Raw genomic sequence first — 19,651 nt, forward strand, 5'->3', positions numbered from 1 at the left:
TGGGCAGCTGCCGAGGAGTGATACGGGGACCAGCCAGCATGAGAGCGGAGTTCGGGAGGAGGCTGCAAGGCATGCGGAAGTGCCATCGGGGACCAGCGACAGAGCACACCAGGCTCGGCTGGGAGGATGTGATCCGCCGGCAACTCTGGCATGAGGCGCTAAGCCACGAGCGGCACCATCAGGGGAAGATCCTTCCCTCCTCCACAGAGATGTACCGGACGCAGTACCGTGTGCGAGAGGTGTTCCTGAGGGAACGACCGCGAGATGAATGGAAGACAGAGCTCGGAAGATTGGTCCAGGAGGAAATGAGGCTGGACGCCAGCTACAGAGCCCTCCAGTGGTTCGCGACTCAACTGTGGCCAGGTACAGCAGATGGCAGCCCGACAGAAGGCGTTGGCTATGGCGTCGTGGGGCTGCTCCATCAAAAAATGTACGGAAACCCAGACTTTGGGAGCGAAGAGGAGTGGCGGCTGGAACACATTCTGGATTTCCGAGATGAGGTGCTGGACCTCCCCGATGAGGCGTGTGACCTGGAGGAATTGGAGTTCCTGGTTGAGCAGGAATGGGAGCTCGAGATTGCCTACAAGTGGCTGTTTGACGGTGATCAGCAGCCTGGCATGGCTCCCATTGCCTGGGACTGTCCGAGAGAAATAGCAGACAGTCACGAAGATGAGAAGCAAATGGGGCCAGGGGTGACCCTGCGTTTTCCCGTACTAACTGCAATGGAAGAAGCAGCGATGATACAGAGGGCACTGCGAGCACTAGAATGCCGGAACGCACCGGAGGTCCCCCAGGCAGTGAGACAAACTAATAGCATGAAGGTCTCAGAAGGGGGAGTTGAGACAGGCACTGGAAGGCTGGGAAATGGTGATCAGCAGCAAGTCCAGAGAATCTCATCTGGTGCACCAGCAGAAGCACCGGCTACAGGGCAGAGTGCCCCTGGCATCTGCCCAGCATCAGAAAAAGAGTTGGATCCGGAGAGTCTGAGAGAGGATCTGCGTGAGCTGTTTTCCCAACAGCAGATATCCCCACCGGGAGTAGAGGAAGCAATTCTCCCTCCCCAACACCTGGACACTACCCCAGTGTTTATCCCCCCAGCAGAAGCGCTGGCTACGGGGCAGAGTGCTGCTGGCCTCTGCCCACCCTCAGAGGTAGATCCAGGGAGTCCGAGGGATGACCTCAGTGAGCCGTTTCCCCAGCACTTGGACACTACCCCAATGTTTATCCCCCCAGCAGAAGCGCTGGCCTCTGCCCACCCTCAGAGGTAGATCCAGGGAGACCGAGGGATGACCTCAGTGAGCCGTTTCCCCAGCACTTGGACACTACCCCAGTGTTTATCCCCCCAGCAGAAGCGCTGGCTACAGGAGAGAGCGCTGATGGTCTCTGTCCAGCATCAGAACCAGAGATGAAGAATCTGGGAGACAGTCCCTGCAAAATACCTTCTCAACGGCTGTTAACTACACCAGGAGAAAAGCAAGTACCTTTTTCTCCCCAAATGCATAGCCCTACCAGCCTACATTCCCTACCAGCGGAAGCACTGGCATCAGGGCAGAGGATTATCCAGCTACCCCCAATATCTGCAACCCAGCCCCGGATCAGAGGAGTGCAGACAGCTGTTCCCACTCTGCAGCGGCTGTTTTTATTCATGGGAGACCCTATGTGCAATTTTGCTCCCCAGCGCCAGAGTCGTACTTTTACTTTTCCTGGTTGCCTGGGGTGGAAGTTTGTGACTAACGCAGGTCCAGACCAGTTGAGGGTCAGGAACCTTGTTAGTCTGTTTTTAAAAGGGGAGAAATGTGACAGAACCCACTGTCACTGTGTGTTTTGGAGGGGACTGTGCGCAAGCCTCCTACTGACAGACTATGGGCCAGAAGATACTGGAGTTTGGCGCTGCAGCCTTTTGACTTTACCGTCCACTACTGCCCTGGGAAGCAAAACGGCAATGCCGACGAATTATCCAGGCAAACAGACATTGACTCTTTGGGACTTGTTACCCGACTAACTCAGGCACAGACCAGTTGGAGGTCTAGTACCTGGATTAGTCTACTTTTGGGGGGGAAGAGATGTGACGGTACTAGCCGTCACTATGGGTGACGGATCACCCTGTCCCTGGATTGTAAACCCCTTTGTGTCATTTTCTTATGAGTTTGGGACATTGCATTTTATTTTCCCTTTATTCATCCTCTGAACAACTGTCTCATGGCATTGAGTTAATGTAATGTAATGTTACAACCCATCCCCCCCCCCTCCTGTTTCTGTGTCTAAGTGTGTGGATTCATGGCAGACAATGGTCTGAGTTGGAGACATCTCTCCGCAGGGGGTGTGTATTAAGACTGCTTGTTTCAAATGTACAAATGTTCAGTTCTCATTGGTTGGTCTATGTTCCCTCCCCCCCCTTCTGTGGAAAGGCTAAGGGGAGTTTCCCTAACTGTATGTAAAACTGTGTCTTGGAATGTAATAAACAGTTTAAGCTCTGCATGGTTAACCCTCAACACCTGTGTGGATTGTCTCGTGATTGAGGGGTTACGGGCTGGGTATGGCTTCTCCGCAGGCTGTGGGTGCGTTTGAAAGACAGGAGACAGAGGTCCGGCGGATGTGCCCAGCTGGGGTACAAAGATCCGTTACAGGGGCATATCGCCTAAACGGATTTTAACCCCTTGTCTGCTGAAACGGTCCGTTACACAAGCAGTTACTCATTGTGCTGTGAATTAAATATATCGTCCCTGACCATGCTTGCTGGACCACGTGTCAGCAGTAACGTGGACCTTGTGGCTGCCTGCCTTGCCCAAGGATGCTACAACATTGCCTTCCACGTGATGGTAGGGAGCTGGAATGGTGTTTGTAACAGAACCGCGACCCACACTGTGTTTGTGGACTTCCGCCAGTATACCGCTTCCTCCCAGTCTTGAACATAGATATCAAATATTCTAGCCACCCCCATACAAAGCTAGCCGACAACTTAGCTTGTACAAGTTAAGAAACCTTCTCTTTATTGAAAAACTCATACAGTTTATATACAGCATGGACATCCTCCTCCTGATCAGATTACCCCATTAGGTCAGGGATTGCCTGATTACATTATCATATGCAGATGAAATTGTATATAGAAATATAATAAATCTGAACTAACTATCTAGCCATCTGGACAGAAACAATATGTAAGTTCATTAATAATTAACAATGGGACAGACAGGCTTAACAGAATACACATCACACCTTAATACACAGACAATAGAAAGAGACCACCAGTGACAGACTTTCTGGCTCTGACATTGAAGTACAATACACATTATCATAAGTGTAAACACAGAGCCCATTGTAGATAACAGGTGAGTATATCAGCATATTCAACAATGTGTGGAAGACAGGTGGTTGAGCTGATGATATTAGCATCTGCTATGAGTCTGTCTGTCTTCACATGTTTCTTGAGATAGATGGTCGACACACATTACTGTCCCATTTGAAGTAATCCAAACCATATTCTCAGTGTCCATTAAGTATCTGTCACATAGTGTCTGTCTTTCATTCCCAGTGACGGTGCGTACCGTCACAATTTTACATGAACATAAATATTGACTGGGAACCTGCCATTGTGGTACAGCACAGTCTGCAAATTCAGGGAAGGGGGCAGAATCCACCAGGTGGAAAGGCAGGAATTGCAAAGCCAGCAGCTTTGACAAGCTTGAATTTAGATGCTGGGCATGAGGGTGGCAGTGACTGTATTTTTTATTCACAGCAGCAGATGGGGCAGAGAAATTTTCCTGCTATAGTCTACAGCTGGTGGTGTGCATCTGGCAGACGTGCTGCAAGGACCTGGGACACCCTGCGCTATATTGTAATTCCTGTCAGTGGAGGCTGCTGAGAGGTCATGAGGTATTGCAGGGGTAGACCAGAAAGTTGAGGAGTGAGAAGAAGCATAATTGCATCCCTTTTGTGTGGCTTTCAGGTGCTCTTGCCAACGGGCTGAGTGGCAGGAGATTAAATGCCATGTCAAGCATGTGCTACCCAAATGGCTGGTGTTTTTGCCACACTTGATGTGCTTGAGGCAAAGTTTGCAAATTCCAACAGTGTGATCGGTTGTACATGTGCTATAAAAGGCCCAAACAGCTGAGCTGTGGGAAGTGGGCAGAGAGATAACAGCTCCACAATCTGGTGGAATAGGGTGGCTGCTATCTACTCTTCCATGATGGCTGCCTCTTTGGGTTTGTGCCTCACCCTCACTTTCCTCCTCTGCTCTATCCAGCATCCAAATCGCATCAGTGACCTCATCATTATCATCCCCTCCATCCTTATTATCACTGGAGCCAACTTAGCAATATGCTGCGGCTGGGGGAATATGACTGCCAATTTGTTGTTTACCAGTGTTCTCCCCTCTCTGTAGGCACATGTTGCTACCTTTCTCAAACTCAGAACCAAGATTTAAATTGAGTAATGGCTGTACATCATCAAGGCACAAGTGGCTGATACTGTGTTTAAATAAGTCAGCTGACTCCTCTATGCCTGATGCTGGGGCTATGGCAGAAGTAGCTGTGGACAAGGAGACTGAATAAACCACTCCGTTAGCTACAGTGGACTGCACACTAGTCTCTGCTTGAGTGATGGAAGATGAGGAGGATAAGGGTAGTTTAGAAAGCCAGACCACCACCTCCTCTGTATACTCTGGCTGGTAAGCACGGGCAACAACAAATGATGCCCTGCTTGAGGACTGACCATGTCCACCATTGCCTGTAGGCACATATGCTGCTGACCCCCTTACATTGCCATGGGAAAGTATGTCTCTCTCCTTACTGGCCTCCCAGACATGATGATGGGGGTGCTTATTAACAAAATGTAATAAAGACATGGAAATTTGTACGTGGATGCACTTTAATCAATGGAAAGGTGTTTGGTGCATTTCAACTTGAGAACTGACTACACAGACACACTCTGCTGACACACTACAATAAACTGCTGTAAAACTGCACTGATGCCAGGGCTCAAGTTCTGCAGTTCTACAGCAGGAACGCCGTTCCCATTAGCAGCCGCATCCTGGTGCCCCCCAACAAGATCCCGGTGCCAGCTCCTGCTCTAAGATAGCGGGTCAGTAAGCCCAGAATGTATCAGTGTGAAGAACGGAGCCAGCACTAGAGGAAGCAGAGCCAATGCTTCCTGTATAGCACAGGCTCCTGTCATTGGCGGAGTGATACCAAATGTACTTCGCCTGTGATAGTCAAAAGAGCGATATAGGAAGCATTAGCTCTGCTCTCTACTGCAGCCGCATGCTTCCTGTCACACTGAATGAATGGTGGGTCGGGAACCAGCCAGCAGTACCAGCCAGCAGTACCCACCAGCAGTACCCACCAGCGGTACCAGTCAGCAATACTCACCAGCATTACCAGCCAGCAGTACAAACCAGCAGTACCCACCAGCAATACCAGCCATAAGTTCCCACTAACAATACCAGCCAGCAGTATCCACCTGCAGTTCCAGCCAGCAGTATCCACCAGCAGTACCGCCCAGCGATAACAGCCATCAGTACCCACCAGTAGTACCCACCAGCGTTACCAACCAGCAGTACCCACCAGCAGTACCAGCCAGCAGTACCCACCACCAGTACCAGCCAGCAGTACCCACCACCAGTACCTGCCAGCAGTACCCACCAGTAGTAACCACCAACAGTACTCATGAAAGAGGAGAAAAGGGGGAAGGGACCGTTCTCCCCACATGAACAGTCCCAGGGAAAGGGGAAGAGGGGCAAGGGGGAAGGAAATTAGGATTTTTCCGGTACTGTCATAGAAAAGATACTTCCCATATAAAATCTTTTTACTAAATTTTATTCAAAACTATTTTACATTAAAATTGACTAAATGTCCAACATTAGTACATAGCACCTTAAATTTGATAGTAGCTGATTATTCAAAACAGAGTGTACAATGTAGTATTCAAGCGTACATTCCTCAACATGTTTCACTGAAAAAAATGCTTCTTCATGAGGATATTGGATATACACGCACTCTAGGGATGATAACAACACATAACCAAATAAATATTGTCTACATAAAGACAAAACACAAAAGCAAATAACAATCATATAATGATATGGAATCAATTGTACCTAAATTAGTGGGGAAGAGTTTAGGCTCCCCTGGAAATGGCATCAATCACCAACCCCTATGACGAGTCAGCCACCAAAACTCTCACCGGCTGACACGGGAGACACTAGTAATGGTAAAATGATGATAGGGGTTTTAATACCGAGCCCTCATGCATTCCCACATCTAGAAACACAGAGTGGAGACATAAGGAAAAAGGGAAAAAGGAAAGGAATGGGAAAGAAGTAATGGACAAGAGAGGGGGGGGGGACAAGGGAGGGGGGCTCATAAACTGAGAGTTTTAACTTTGACTATTAAATGGCTCATTAACTGAGAGTGCCAGTCAATTCATTGATACTTTGCTTGCACCACATGTCCATGCCCTCCTGATGCAGGGTATCGAGATGGTAACATCTTTCCTTATGGAACAGGATCGATAAACCTGGACACTCTACATTCATCTTGAAACAATTGCGATTCATCTTGACAAGGAACTATTTTGTCTTTATGGATAGGGTATACTTACAAACGCAGGGCGTGGCCATAGGGACAACTTGTGCACCATCCTATGCCAACATTTATTTGGGGGGTTGGGAAAGAATGATTTTCTCTGAAGACATATATGTACCCTTCCTTGACTTTGTCCCCTTCTGGTATAGGTACATAGATGACCTGTTCTTGGCCTTGATAGGCCCTGAAAATATGCTACATGACTTTATGCGTTTGTTAAATACTAATGACCTGAATCTACAATTCACTGTCTCTTATAGTGCCCATCAGATCTCTTTTTTGGATCTCATGATCACTAAATTACCAGATGGAAACATGGACCTTTTTCATAAACTGTCCGCAGGCAATACTTTGCTGCACGCCACGAGTGCACATCCCAAATCCCTTATCTATAGCATACCCTATGCTCAATACCTGCGCTTGTGCAGGAACTTTTCTAGGGTGGAAGATTTTCACATTCAAGCCAATCTATTGCGTGATCGCCTCCTTCTAAGAGGATATGCGCACACCAATTTGACGAAAGCTTTCAACAGGACACTTGCCAAGGACAGGGCCCCCTCTGCTATACCACCCCTCTCCCCCAAATCCAAACATTCAGATACTGTAAAACTTGTGACAAAATTCTCTGCCCAACATAAATAATCTCCCGTCATTGGCACCTTCTCACTGATCATCATATTATTAAGAAATATGTCAGAGACACCTCAGAGTTGGTGTTCTGGAGGGCTACTTCCCTACGAGACCGATTAATCCATAGTCACCACAATGATGGTAGCGACCCGCCACCCGGTATCAGGGGCACCTATCAATGTGGTGAGTTCCCCCGCTTGAAGGTGCCACCTATAGATTGCCAGGGGGCGAGCTGTTTTCACCACATACATATGCCAACTGCAGCAACAAAGGCGTGATATACCTTATGATATGTGAGTGCAACGCCTTTTTGTGGGAAAGACAAGACGTGAACTACGCCAACGTATTGGTGACCATTTATACTACTCCAATAGTGGTAAACTTACATCTATAGGTCGCCACATAGGCCTTCATCACAGATTTAGATCAGAAGTGGCAAAGTTTTTTGTACTAGAAGTGATCTCTGAGGAGCCACATGGTGGGGATTAGGACAAGAGACTCCTACAACAGGAGACTCTATGGATAGAAAAATTGAATGCCATTGTCCCACCAGGCCTCAATGAGGAATTATCATACAAACCATTCTAGTGATTTCACTTTGTTTATTTGTTTATTCCCTTCCTTGCTCTTCCCTTCTCCTTCCCATATAGGGACCTTATCCACCTTTCATATTTCACATTTTATATTTGTTTTCATTAATGCTTAATATTAAATGTCACTGTTGTATGTTCCTATGATATTGGCACATACAGTTTGTTATTCATTCTTTATTATGTCCTTGATCTAAATTCCCCTTTTTATATGGGCAATTGTATATAACTGATATGTGCTTTCCATTTTTTATGTAGTCATTCTGTGCATGCGCAATCTCACGCCTGTGCAGTTCGGTGGATCAGAGTGGGTGACGTCACGCGCCAATCGTTGGCGTGTCGGGCGGTCACCAGCTAGGAGACACATATATAGCAGGCTCCGCCATACCTGGTGGCCTCTGCTGATTCCCACATGGAATCTTCCATATGGGGGCTACGAGATAGAGGCATATATGAGGTGAGTCTTGACCTTTCGTTAATTTGTTCCTACCACAAGATGCGCAATTCAGTTCATCTATTAATCTATCCTCCCTTTTCAACTACATAGGATCTTGTGACTCCCAGCTGGATGGTTGTGTTGACACCCACATAAAGACTCATCTCACAGGAAGTGTTTTGGCACTCCCCAGCCTCTCTCCTTACCCCCTTAGTGGACAACTACCAGCAACTATTCTATGGATTAAATACCCTTATATATATATATATATACTGTATATATATACATTGTTCTGAGTCATTCCCTATGTCTTTGTCATTATTTATATTTCTTTTATTTTTCTTGATTTCTCTTTGTCCTACTTTTCTCTTTCTTCCCTTTTTCTTCCTTTCCCCCTCCTTTTTCCACCCACACCCCCCCTCTTTTTCCTCCCGTCCTCCCTCCAATTTCCCCTTTTCTCCCCCCTCTCTTTCCCCTCCTCCCTTGCCCCCCTCTCTTGTCCATTACTTCTTTCCCATTCCTTTCCTTTTTCCCCTTTTCATATGTCTCCACTCTGTGTTTCTAGATGTGGGAATGCATGAGGGCTCGGTATAAAAACCCCTATCATCATTTTACCATTATTAGTGTCTCCCATGTCAGCCGGTGAGAGTTTTGGTGGCTGACTCGTCATGAGGGTTGGTGATTGATGCCATCTCCAGGTGAGCCTAAACCCTTCCCCACTAATTTATGTACAATTGATTCCATATCATTATATGATTGTTATTTGCTTTTTTGTATTGTCTTTGTGTAGACAATATTTATTTGGTTATGTGTTGTTATCATTCCTAGAGTGCGCGTATATCCAATATTCTCCTGCAGAAGCGTTTTTTTTTTCTGTGAAACATGTGGAGGAATGTACGCTTGAATACTACACTGTACACTCTGTTTTGATTAATCAGCTACTATCAAATTGAAGGTGCTATGTACTATGTATGTTTATGTGTGTGTATGTTGGACATTTAGTGTACTGTACTGTACCAACAATACCCACCAACAGTACCAGCCAGCAGTACCCACCAGCAATACCATCAAGCAGTACCCAGCAAGCAGTACCCACCAGCAGTACCAGCCAGCAGTACTCACCAACATTACTAGCCAGCAGTACCCACCAGCAGCACCCACCACCAGTAACAGCCAGCAGTACCCATCAGCAGTGCTCACCAGCAATACCAGCCAGTAGTACCCACCAGCAGTACCAGCCAGCAGTACCCACCAGCAGTACCCACCAACAGTACCCACCAGCAATACCAGTCAGCAGTACCCACCACCAGTACCCACGAGCAGTACCCACCAGCAGTACCCGCTAGCAGTACCCATTAACAGTACCAGCCAGCAGTACCCTCCACCAGTACCCACCAGCAGTTCCAGTCAGCAGTACCCACCAGTAGTACTCACCAGCAGTACCCACTAGCAGTACCCACCAGCAGTACTCACTAGCAGGTCCCACCGGCATTACCCACCACCAGTACCCGCCAGCAGTACCCACCAGTAGTACCAGCCCTGGAGGACAGCCAGCAGTACCCTCCAGCCATACCCACCTGGGGAACAGCAGCAGCCAGCGATACCTGCAGGAATCCTGAGGAAGAAGTGAAGATTGAGGTCAGTTGAGGTGCAGGTAAACCGCAGTGCATCCGTGTGAAAAAAGGCTTAGGCCCCTTTCACACGATCGGTCCGACCCAAAGAGTAGAGTGGGCTGTGTCCGTGTCTGCTCTGTATATGAGTGGACACAGACCTGTCATCTGCCTGCTCTGCTCATTGTGGCCCACGAATGGTTACCAAGTCGCTAAAGTGGCCTTCGCTCCTGAAAAGGTGTATACACACACACACACACTTTTTTATTTTTGAGTGAGTTCCCACACTTTTTATCCCAGGACTTGACCCCTGACTGACACACTGTAATATACTGTGGTAAACATGCACTGACGCACTGAAATATACTGCACTGAAATATACTGTGGTAAATGTGTACTAACACACTGAAATATACTGTGGAAAACATGCACCACTGCACTGAAATATACTGCGTTAAACGTGCACAAACACGCTGAAATATACTGCATTAAGCGTGCACTAACGCACTGAAATATACTGCGCTAAACATGCACTAACACACTGGAATATTCCATGTTAAATGTGCACTAATACACTGAAATTTACTGCGTTAAAACGTGCACTAACGCACTAAAATATACTGCGTTAAACGTGCAGTAAGGCACTGAAATATACTGCGTTAAACTTGCAGAAACACACTGAAATATACTGCGTTAATCGTGCAATAACGCAATAAAATATACTGTGATAAATGTGCACTAATGCACTAAAATATTCTGCATTAAACGTGCAGTAATGCACTGAAATATAATGCATTAAACGTGCAGTAACGTACTGAAATATACTGTGTTAAACGTGCACTAACGCACTGAATTATACTGCATTAAATGTGCAGTAATGCACTGAAATATACTGCAGAAAATCTGCCCTGACAAAATAAACTGACACTAAAGTAAAAATGAATGATCAAACTACACTCACACTGCACTATTACTAGATTCATACTAAAGTAACATGTCAGGAAGCTAGCTCCGCTAATGCTAATTCTTCTGCAGTTAATGGTGTGCTGAAGGCACTGACAGAGTTTACTCAGTAACAAGACATTGATTTCACCTTTTACCGATCACCTGTCATGTTTGGACTCACTGGGATCATCCCTCTATGGACTATATACAGTATCTCACAAAAGTGAGTACACCCTTTACATTTTTGTAAATATTTTATTATACCTTTTCATGTGACAACACTGAAGAAATGACACTTTGCTACAATGTAAAGTAGTGAGTGTACAGCTTGTATAACAGTGTAAATTTGATGTCCCCTCAAAATAACTCAACACACAGCCATTTATGTCTAAACCCCTGGCAACAAAAATGTGTACACCCCTAAATTTTCAAATTGGGCCCAATTAGCCATTTTCCCTCCCCATGTCATGTGACTCGTTAGTGTTACAAGGTCTCAGGTGTGAATGGGGAGCCAATTAACATGATCACCGATCCTTCCCACCCCCAAGTGTTCTGAACTGATTAATCTCTTGGTGCTGAGTGCACGCAAATATGCAGCCTCTTGGCAGGTGGGCCTTGGCACCAAGTGGCTGCATACAGTGCCTTTTCGAAAGTATTCGCCCCCCTTGAACTTTTCGATCTTTTGCCACATTTCAGGCTTCAAACATAAAGATATACAACTGTAATTTTTTATGAAGAGTCAACAACAAATGGGACACAATCATGAAGTGGAATGAAATTTATTAAATATTTCAAACTTTGTTAACAAATAAAAAACTGAAAAACTGGGCGTGCAAAATTATTCAGCCCCTTTACTTTCAGTGCCGCAAACTCTCTCCAGAAGTTCAGTGAGGATCTCTGAATGATCCAATGTTGACCTAAATGACTAATGATGATAAATAGAATCCACCTTTGTGTAATCAAGTCTCCGTATAAATGCACCTGCACTGTGATAGTCTCAGAGGTCCATTTAACGCGCAGAGAGCATCATGAAGAACAAGGAACACACCAGGCAGGTCCGAGATACTGTTGTGGAGAAGTTTAAAGCCGGATTTGGATACAAAAAGATTTCCCAAGCTTTAAACATCCCAAGGAGCACTGTGTAAGCGATAATATTGAAATGGAAGGAGTATCAGACCACTGCAAATCTACGAAGACCTGGCCGTCCCTCTAAACTTTCAGCTCATACAGAGAAGACTGATCAGAGATGCAGCCAAGAGGCCCATGATCACTCTGAATGAACTGCAGAGATCTACAGCTGAGGTGGTAGAGTCTGTCCATAGGACAACAATCAGTCGTATACTGCACAAATCTGGCCTTTATGGAAGAGTGGCAAGAAGAAAGTGTTGTTTAAAGTTTGCCACAAGCCACCTGGGAGACACACCAAACATGTGGAAGAAGGTGCTCTGGTCAGATGAAACCAAAATCAAACTTTTTGGCAACAATGCAAAACGTTACGTTTGGCGTAAAAGCGACACAGCTCATCACCCTGAATACACCATCCCCACTGTCAAACATGGTGGTGGTAGCATCATGGTTTGGGCCTGCTTTTCTTCAGCAGGGACAGGGAAGATGGTTAAAATTGATGGGAAGATGGATGGAGCCAAATACAGCACCATTCTGGAAGAAAACCTGATGGAGTCTGCAAAAGACCTGAGACTGGGACGGAGATTTGTCTTCCAACAAGACAATGATCCAAAACATAAAGCAAAATCTACAGTGGAATGGTTCACAAATAAACATATCCAGGTGTTAGAATGGCCAAGTCAAAGTCCAGACCTGAATCCAATTGAGAATCTGTGGAAAGAACTGAAAACTGCTGTTCACAAACGCTCTCCATCCAACCTCACTGAGCTCGAGCTGTTTTGCAAAAAGGAATGGGCAAAAATTTCAGTCTCTCGATGTGCAAAACTGATAGAGACATACCCCAAGCGACTTACAGCTGTAATCGCAGCAAAAGGTGACGCTACAAAGTATTATCTTAAGGGGGCTGAATAATTTTGCACGCCCAATTTTTCAGTTTTTTATTTGTTAAAAAAGTTTGAAATATCCAATAAATTTCGTTCCACTTCATGATTGTGTCCCACTTGCTGTTGATTCTTCACAAAAAATTACAGTTTTATATCTTTATGTTTGAAACCTTAAATGTGGCAAAAGGTCAAAAAGTACAAGGGGGCCGAATACTTTCGCAAGGCACTGTATGTGCGTGCATTAGTGCAGATAGACCTGTGCCAGGTGCACCCTCCCGACACAGTTACCGGCAGCTAACAGAAAGCTTCCAATCGCAAGCGACCATCATGTGACAGATGTGATGGCCAATCACGGAGGTCACATGACCATAAGCCCTTCCCCGCCTCCCAGGAATTCTAAACACCTCAAAGGGCTACCAGGCACGACTCCATGGGATTAAAGAGATGCGGGGGAATAGAGGAAAGTGGTAAAAAAAATAAATACAAGTTTACTAGAAAAACAGAAGAAAAAAAATCAGCACAAGGGACATTGTTGGTTAATGGAGCTGATGGAGTGGTGACTGGCATCTGGCACTCACCAATGTCAGGCCTGGGTGGCTCTTCTTGCTGTGCACCTGAGATTTTGGATAGCTCCCTGTCTGATCCTTTGGACTTTCTTACCTTTTCTCTTATAAAGGAAATATACCGAGGTATATACCCCGAGCCTTATGTGTCCAATTAATTTAAATTAAATGATATGATTAAATGTGTATATATATATATATATATATATATATATATATATATATATATATATATGTGTGTGTACGTTTTAGCAGCTGCTATAGAATAATTGAATAGGCTACCTATAGCGCTTGCTCATAGAATTAAACCTTGATAATAGATAACTAAATATATAAATATATATTGGCTGGTGGTCAATAAATAAATAAATACTCCTTAATTGGTATATACCATAAATAATTACCTTAATAATAAAATTAATAATATTAAGCAATGAATTCAAATAAACGGTCATTTACATAAAAGTGTTTGTGATTCATATAATAAAGTCCATATCATGTGACTGTAGTGAAAAAGTTCAAATAAATTGGTGAGTCTCTTGTGCAAAATGATGCTTATCCACAAAAAGTGCTCAACGTGGACATTTTCCGTTCACTTTGTGATAGCAGTGCAGCCCTGGTTCCTTTTCCACCGTGATAATGGTAAGAGTGGGTCCCTTACCAGATGATGTGGGTCTTGTATGCCTTATAGCATCGGGACCAACCAGGCTTAAGTAACCTCCAGGCTAAATAGGGGTCTCCTCATGGCTCACTTGGGATGGATAGGATGGTGGGCTCCCCGCCTCTCCTCTAACCTCAGGCCAATATAGGAAGGAAGACAAAAAGGTGCTCCGGATGGTGTAGTATTTTTAAAATTTAAATTTTATTCCCATTCAATGGGTAAAAAACATCAGGGCAAATAGTACAAATGAAAGTCAGAAAGCATAAAAGAAAATTATAATGCCAAAAAAGGCCACTAATGGCCGCTTGTGAACGTGTGTGTCAATGCAAACTGACTACAGAGTGGTGAGCGGGGGAATGTCCGGCTTGCGTTCCACCTGCGTCACACATCACTTTACGCTGTGCGTTCCAAACTTACGCATTTCATCACACCCGGTGACGTTTCACCTCCGAAGACGTCATAATCTGTAAGGCATACAAGATCCACATCATCTGGTAAGTGACCCACCCTTACCATTATCACGGTGGAAAAGGAACCAGAGCTGCACTGTTATCACAAAGTGAACGGAAAATTTCCACGTTGAGCATTTTTTGTGGATAAGCATCATTTTGCACAAGAGACTCACCAATTTATTTGAACTTTTTCACTACAGTCACATGATATGGACTTTATTATATGAATCACAAACACTTTTATGTAAATCACTATTTATTTGAATTAATTGCTTATTATTATTAATTATATTATTAAGGTAATTATTTATGGTATATATCAATTAAGGAGTATTTATTTATTTATTGACCACCAGCCACATTTATTTATATATTTATTTATCTATTATCAAGTTTATTACCTTTTCTCTTGCTTCTGAGGAATCTTGATCTCTTTGCTCCTCTGATTAACTTCCTGATTTAAGCCATGTCTCTGCACTTCCTGCTTGCCAGATTATAGTGCTTTCTCCAGTTGATATCTTGCTTGTTTACCTGCAGCTGTCCTTATCTCCACTACCACTTGTTACCAACCTTTGGCTTGTTCCTCGACTATGATTCTATTTGATCTCAACCTGCAACCACTTGTTACCACCTTTTGGCTTGATTATTGACTACACTTCTACTTGATCTCTACCTGATATATCTGCTACTTCCTGATGGGGCAATCCTGAGCATTGTGACCTGGTACTAACATGCAGCAAAACCTATCTCTATATTCAGGAGCTCTGGTGAATGCCAGTTAGTGCTTATACCCCACACCTCGGGTGAGCCCGTGTCATCCATCATGGTGACCTGCTTGTTTACTTATACTGCTGGTTGGTAGGAGCTTCTCTACTCCTATTGCTACTGGTCTCTGAGCCTGACCCCTGATAGTGACACCAAGAGTACCCGACTATGCCTGATGATTGAAAGATCCTCTCTCTTAATTCATAGTGCTTGTTTCATTTATAGAAGAAAGTATGTAGTATACCTTCCTTAAACTGAGGTGTTGGGTGGAAAAAGTGGCATAGTGGGGCACTCTTGATGAGTGTCTGTCACAGCTCCTTACTGGAAGATTACAGAGGGGGGAAGGATTTCTACTAAGGGAGGAGACAGCAGCACAAGGTACACAGGGCTCCTTGTGTTGATTTAGTTTTATTTTTGTTCTTGTTTTTCAAATACTATATTGGCTGCTATGCAGTACCATGCTTTTCCTTTCCTCCTGAAATATGAATTTTAATCAATTAAAAAGTAGAAAGAAATCATGGTAACTTTTCGTTTTAAAGCTTAGATTTTTATTAATAACAGAATCCATTTTTTCCTGTCAGAATATTAATAATAACCACTATTAAAACCTGACTCCTTTTTCATAAATCATTATTAACTAACAAATGTGTGTCCTTTTATGAAAATTGTACCTTGGGAGGGGTCTTAATTTTCTTAAATATAGTAATTTTGTCTGTGTGTAATATTTCATGTAAGATATGTAATTTATGTTCTGAAAATTTACATATTTGACTCAGGATAGTATTCCTGGTTTGAAGAGATTAACAGCTACTGTAATAGAAAAAAAAATGAGAGAGCCTGCAGTAATGCAAAAGAGAAAAGACAGATAGATTATAGAAGTTGTCAGGGCACAGATGAGGTCAAAGTTGTATTAAAGTGGAACTGATTAAAAATGTGGAGATTTTCAATATTATAGGGAACATCTAGAAATGTTAACTGTGCCTAAATAGTGCCCTGAAAAATCTCCTTTTTGTCTGGAATTTTACATGGAAATAGCAGTGCACTTCTTGGAATGTGAGGGTGCCTACAGACTCAAAGCTGTATATACAGTGGGGAAAATATTTATTTGATCCCCTGCTGATTTTGTTTTGCCCACTTACAAAGAAATGAAGAGCCGGTTCACACTGCTGCGACCACTAAAGTCGCCTCATAAGGGGCGACTTCTAGCGCGACTTCTAGCGCGACTTTTAGCGCGACTTCAGCGCAACTTTTAGCGTGACTTCAGCGCAACTTTGCGTGACTTTGGCGTGACTTAGCGCGACTTCAGCGTGCCTTCAACGCGACTTGTGAATTATTTTACACGAGACGACTTTGTAGGACATTGTATTTGGCCAATCAGAATATGATGTGTTGTGACCTAATTTCCCTTTCCTTTTTTTTTTTTTTTGCTGGCATTTATCGGGCATTTTTTGGGCGTCTTTGGAGGCAGGCATGTCTTTAGTGTCTGGGGGGTCTAAAAAGTGTACCTGTGAAGTTTCATCTCTGTAGCATGTCCAGAACCAGAAAAAAAAAAGAGCATTTTTCTTATAATTTTTATGAGCACATGAATATGGTTTCTCTCCACCAGGGCGTATTTCTTGCAGGTATTTATCGGGCATTTTTGGAGGCAGGCATGACTTTTTTGGGATTTAGTGTCTGGGGGGTCTAAAAAGTGTACCTGTGAAGTTTCAGCTCTGTAGCGTGTCCAGAACCAGAAAAAAAGAGAATTTTTCTTATAATTTTTATTAGAACAGGAATATGGCTTCTCTGCACTTGGCCATTTTTCTTGCAGGCATTTATCGGGCATTTTTGGAGGCAGGCATGACTTTTTTTGGATTTAGTGTCTGGGGGGTCTAAAAAGTGTACCTGTGAAGTTTCAGCTCTGTAGCATGTCCAGAACCATAAAAAAAGAGCATTGTTCTTATAATTATTAATACAGCAGTGTGGCGGCTTCTCTACACCTTGCATTTTTTCTTGCAGGTATTTATCGGGCATTTTTGGAGGCAGGCATGACTTTTTTTGGATTTAGTGTCTGGGGGATCCAAAAAGTGTCCCTGTGATGTTTCATCTCTGTAGCATGTTCAGAACCAGAAAAAAAGAGCATTTTTCTTATAATTTTTATTAGAACAGGAATATGGCTTCTCTGCACCTGGCTGTTTTTCTTGCAGGCATTTATCAGGCATTTTTGGAGGCAGACAAATAATCAGCAAAGCGCTCACTCCGAAGGGGAAGACTGGCGTGCTGCTCTCCTCAGGCAGGGAACTCCAAACGGATGCATAAAAGAAAGGAAAAGGAGGCGCAAACACCTAGTGCATTACCCGTGGTACTGTTTAAAATGATTTAATAAAATGCTGAATGCATACTCACAAACATGAAGAATTAAAATCGTATTGCAAATTCCCGTCACCCATGTGTTGGACCATGTCCTGGAAATTGCGACCGCTAACGCGTTTCGGGAGTCAAGCTCCCTTCCTCAGAGCTGGTCATGCCATAGCAGATTGAAGTTTATATAGAGAGTAGCTCAGTGTTCCTCTACCTCTTCCCCTCCCACGCCCCTCCCTCCCCCCCTTGCCACTTTCGGGATGTGCATGACAAGAAATCGGTAGGTCTGAAAGCCTTTGGACTTGAGGCCATCACAGGTTATACAGATGTTGGCCTCAGATTTCAAAGATTGTGCAGTAGAGAAATGTACTGGATTCATCTTCTTGGCTCATTGGCCCCCAGGGGATTGAATGAGAGTTTGGATATAACAGCTGTTATACGCTGAGTATAGGGTCAGCCAGCCCCAGGAGCCCTGTCAAGGAGAGTCATAGAGCCATGAGAGGTAGGGACCACCAGCAAACAAGGGGGGGGGAGGCGGGTTGCAGGCAAAGAAGAAAGAAAGATAGAAGGGTGAGGTTTTGGGGTCACCTTCACAGGTAGGAGCACCCATCCTACCAGATAGGCCATTGATTACGAGGCTAGGGATGAAAACATTGGACGTATATGGTGCACCACATTTTCTTCCATTTTCATTTTTTCCATCTTTTCCATTTTTTCATTGTACCATTTTAGTATATGAACTGTTGAACATGACATTGTCAGCAGTTTTGTGAAATAAGCGTATAGTAGACTCATCATCTAATGTGTCTAAAGGATGCATTGTATTAGGAGTTTGGCCAAATACAGGCCATTTTAGATATATATATATATATATATATATATATATATATATATATATATATATATATATATATTTTTACTATTGTATATTACATTGTACATGTTTTAAGAGATGATCACAGTAGCGAGTAGCATCAGGTTCCCACACCCTTGGAGATGCTGGAAATCCTGCACTCCAGTTGATCCAACAAGGAGGCCAAAAAGGAGGGATTGTCCAGTGTACGAAAGAACTATTTCAGATGAGCAGTCTCATGTCCATACTCTTATAAACACATTTTCTCAAATTAAATAGAATTTCAAGTATACAAGTATATTGCATGGCCGTTTTTAAGTATCATTATTTACATACAGAGGGTAAATAGGGCCACTAACCAACATAGGACCCAATCTCAAACAGATGTGGCCCTTATTTTGGCACCTGAGACAGTGATGTCTTGGGGGACACAACTGTTCTTATGGACAGGGCTGTCCAAGTTTCAACAAGTAATATGAGCAGTGCAGTTTTCAGTTTGACCGCTAGATGGCAGTGCATTTAACCAGGGCTCCAGTCGAGCCTGCATACACGTTTCCACGGATACAGACGGGGGCGGGCTTTACACAGAGCTTCCGCCCCGCTCTACAGGTGATGATGCAATACAGGTCCTGGAACGCAGAGCAGATGGCGTGCGTTCCGGGACCAGGAAGCCACGATCCCTCGAGGAAGTCATGGCTTCTGAGGAGCCATGGCGCACTCAATCAGCCACATCAGCCACATTCCGGCTTGTGAGGGCCCTGCAAGTGAGGACACGAGCGGCCAACAGTCGGACACTGCCATCATTTTCAATACAATCGGACACGAGTAATCACAAAGGAGTTCTGGTAAGTCATATATACACTTCAGGTCCCATCGGAGGGGGCATGTCTGGAGTGTGCACAGACTTGTATAACAGCATGGAACATTTGTCTGCATATTGTCCAGATGTTGTTCCTGGACCACATTCCCAGCCTTGGGGTCCCCTTTGTTTTGACATTTGTTTTGACATGTGCTGGTTGCGGCTATATGTTTTGAAGACAGTCTCCACTTGAAGTGTAACATGAAACATGAAACATAATATTAGAGGCCATAGAGATATGAGGACTGAGACACAGGCCCATTAAGAGTAGTTTTGTTGACACTGGATGGTCCCGCCCCCTCCTTCCGGGGGGGAGGGAGGGGCATGGGAGGGGAAGAGGTAGAGGAACACTGAGCT

This window comes from Pelophylax lessonae (genome assembly GCF_965119305.1).
Source record: "Pelophylax lessonae genome assembly, chromosome: 3".
NCBI lineage: Eukaryota > Metazoa > Chordata > Amphibia > Anura > Ranidae > Pelophylax > Pelophylax lessonae.